At 48.1% G+C, this 3,933-nt stretch overlaps 1 protein-coding gene across 1 annotated transcript in view; it reads right to left on the bottom strand.

The window, feature by feature from the left end:
* The window catches only part of LOC122550352 (protein phosphatase 1 regulatory subunit 16A-like), an 87,273-nt gene that overhangs the window by 82,196 nt on the left and 1,144 nt on the right, over positions 1 to 3,933 (bottom strand). The window lies entirely within an intron of this gene.

The raw sequence follows: 3,933 nt of genomic DNA, 5'->3' as shown, positions 1-3,933 counted from the left end.
GGAGAAGGAGAACGCGGTGTCCACCAACACCCTGGAGTTGTTCAGGGAGAGGTGGGCGCCGCAGGGAGTGGAGTGCATTATTTCCCCCTCCAACTCTATTTTGATTTAGTCCCTGCCCTCCCCTTCACTGTTTGATCACACAGCACTGTCCCTTTGATGTGAAGGGCATCGCTTGTCACTGGCCATTCGGGTGTTTCCTTTCTTCCTGGTGGTGGAAATTGAATAAAGTTTTGTACACCTTGTGTCTCACACCTGCACACACAACAGGGGAGCTGGTGGAAAAATAAGCACAAACGCAGTTAGGCGGTAGTGTGGGGGGTAATAAAAAAGTGGTGTCACACACCGCAGGGAATGCACAGTAGAGGCTGGCTTTGCCATGGGCACCCACATCTTTGGAGTTTGTTCTTTTTAAAAAACATTCACTCATTCACAGGATGAAAGCAAAACAAACCCTCAATTCCTTTTCTTGCAGCTTTCCTGAAGTTTTCAGACAGACATTGGATCTTGTTTGATTGTGAAATTACAAGAAACACTTTGCTCTGAGTTTATGACTGCCAAAAGTACAATAACTTTCCCAGCTCAGATAAGCATCAGCAAAACACAGCAGCAGGGATCGGAATGTGAGCCAAGGATTCACGTGTAATCTAACACAGTAACCTAGAAAATTCCATTGCCATTAACAGAAAGTTGAGCTTACAGTTGCAAAGCTGCTCTGCAGTGCCTGGCTGTATGCCTTCACAGCACTGAACGTGCCCTAGGCTACTGTTACACTAAGGAACATAAGGAGCTGCTCCAACTAATGAGCATGGCAATGTACTGGGCACTTTTGCTGCTTTGGGTAATCCAGAGAGGGCAGGAGTCCAATAACAGCATAAAAATTTGAAAAAAGCCTGGAATTGAAAAGCTAATCTCATAGGAGCAGAACGAGGTCATTCAGCCCATCGATTCTGCACCACCATTCCATCATGGCTGATATGTTTCTCAACCTCGTTCTCCTGCCTTCTCCCTGTAACCCTTGATCCCCTCACTAATCAAGTACCTACCGATCTCGGTCTTAAATACACTCAGTAACTTGGTCTCCACAGCCTTCTGTGGCAACGAGTTCCATGGATCGACCATCCTCTGGACAGAGAAATCCCTCATCAAGTTTCTAAATGGTCTTCCCTTCACTCGGAGGGCTATGCCCTTGGGTCCTCATCTCTGCTGTGAGTGAAAACATTTTCTCCATGTCAACCCTATCCAGGCCTCTTAGCATTCATCAAGTCCACATCAACCCTCCAAACACACCCCTCATATACCCTGTATATAGAAGATGTAGAAGCTCTACAGTGTGGAAACAGGCCCTTTGGCCCAACAAGTCCACACTGACCCGCTGAAGAGTAACCCACCCAGACACATTCCCCTACCCTATTATCTTACATTTACCCCTGATTAATGCACCTAACATCCCTGAACACTATGGGCAGTTTAGCATGGTAAATTCACCTAGCCTGCACATCTTTGGACTGTGGGAGGAAACCGGAGCACTTGCAGACACGGGGAGAATGTGCAAACTCCACACAGACAGTCACCCAAGGCTGCAATTGAACCTGGGACCCTGGTGTTGTGAGGCAGCAGTGCTAACCAGTGAGCCACCGTGCTGCCCTTTTGTAAGTTTCAATCAGACCTTACCTCACCCTTCTAAACTCCATTGAGTACAGACCCAGGTTCCTCAACCACTCCTCATATGACAGGCCCTTCACCCCCTGCATCACTCGTGTGAACTTCCTCTGGAGCCTAACTCCAGCACATCTTTCCTGGAGGCCAGAAGAATATAGCAAGCCAGGCAGTATCAGGTGGTGGACAAGACAATCTTTCCAGTATAACCCTTCTTTGTTGACTTCTCCACCTGATGCTGCCAGGCTTGCTGTGTTCTTCCAGGTTCCTGCTGGTCTAGTTTGGATTCCAGCATCTGCTGTTTTGTCTCAAACAGATGTTAGATCGGCCTTCCTGAGGGTGAACCCACAGAGGAGAACAGGCCCAGATGGAGACCCTGGCCGTACACTCAGGTCCTGCATGGACCAGCCTGCCCTGACATCTTTAACCTCTTCTTCCTCTGATCTGACATTCCCACCTGCCTCAAGGAAACGACCATCACCCCAGTGCCAAAGAAAAAAACATGCAACGTGCCTGGTGGTTCTCACCTCCATCATTATGTGACTATGAAGTGCTTTGAGAGTTTGGTCATGGCTCACATCATCTCCAGCCTCCCAACCTGCGTTGATCCTTTGCAATTCACTTACCGTTGCAACAGGTCCACAGCAGATGCCATCTCCCTGACCCTATACTCATATCAGGACAACAAGGACACCTACATCATGCTCCTGTTTAGTGACTACAGCTCCACCTTCAAAACCATCATTCCAAACAAACTCATCCCCAAACTGAGACCTCGGTCTCAGCTCCCCCCTTCTGGAAATGGATCCTGACCCATAGTCCGCCATCAGTGAGGATAGGGGACAACACCTCCTCCATGGTAATCCTCAACAGCGGTGCCCCAGAGAGTATGTACTCAGCCCCCTGCTATACACCTGATGCACACATAACCACGTGGTCAAATCCCACACCGACTCCATTTACAAGCTTGCTGACGATGCTACTGCCGTGGGTCAGATCAGAAACACCAATGACACGGAGTACAGGGAGGAGGTGGAGTGATTAGCAGCATCGTGTAAAGATAAAAACTCTCCCCATCAATGTCAGCAAAAGGAAGGAGCTGGTCACTGAGTTCAGGAAGTGGAGTAGAGGGCACGTCCCTGTCTGGATCAATGGGGCTGAGGTGGAGATGGTCGTGAGTATCAAGTTCCTGGGAGTGACCATCACCAACAGCCTGCCCTGGCCCACCCTCTTAGCTTGCTTGGCACACTCTCCTCATTCCTGAAGAAGGGTTCATGCCCAAAATGTCGATTCTCCTGCTCCTTGGATGCTGCCTGACCTGCTGTGCTTTTCCAGCAACACATTTTCAGCTCCAGCAACACATTTTCAGCACCACCCACATTTGATACTATTGTCAAGAAAGCACAACACCTCTACTCCCTTAGGAGGCTGAGGAAATTCGACATTTCCACAGGGGCTCTGACCCCTTTTTAACAGATGCACCATAGAAAGGATCCATACCAGATGAATCACAGAACGGTATGGCAACTTCCCAAGACCACGACAAACCAGAGAGGTGTGAACCCAGCCCAGTCCATCAGGATAACCAGCTTTCCATCCGTTGCCTCAGCCTATACTTCCCACTGCCGAGGGAAAGCAGCCATCATCATAGACCCTCCCACCCTGGTTATAATCTCTTCCGTCAGGCAGCACATGCAAACGTTTGAATACACATACGAATAGATTCAAGAACAGCATTTTTTGTGCTGTTATCAGACTTTTGATTGGACATCTCAAATATTACTTCTGATCTCTCTCTGCACGTCCTCTGTGGCCGTAACAATGTATTCTGCACTCTGCTCTGTTACCCTGATAGACTTTGTAGATTCCAGTGTGTACTTCCCTCCCGGGTAACTGTTATTCTGAATATAAACCACACTGAAGCCTTCAGTTAGTTGCCAGTCCAATCACTCCTGTGGTTCAAGTCCTATTGTTTAGTGTCACATTGGGAACACTTGATTTTCTTTGTTCTCGGTTTGTTATTTGACTGAAATTAATTGCATTGTGAGAAAACATCATATTTTGTGCAGATGTGCTCCAGACACATTGTGTAGCTCCCAATGAATTAGTGATGCTGTGTTGTGAAAGAGTTAACTCCATCTGGGCCAAGCTGCAGATACGTGGGAAGCTCAGGTGTTCCTGCGAGCTTCCCGGAGTTGGTCAGAATCTGCCAAGGCCATGAAAACACAGGAATCATTGTTCATATGTTGGCAGCAAGACTCAACTACTGTCAACTGA

The sequence above is a fragment of the Chiloscyllium plagiosum genome, chromosome 5 (assembly GCF_004010195.1).
Source record: "Chiloscyllium plagiosum isolate BGI_BamShark_2017 chromosome 5, ASM401019v2, whole genome shotgun sequence".
NCBI classification, from domain to species: Eukaryota; Metazoa; Chordata; class Chondrichthyes; order Orectolobiformes; family Hemiscylliidae; genus Chiloscyllium; species Chiloscyllium plagiosum.
This window is presented reverse-complemented; position numbering and strand designations above follow the sequence as displayed.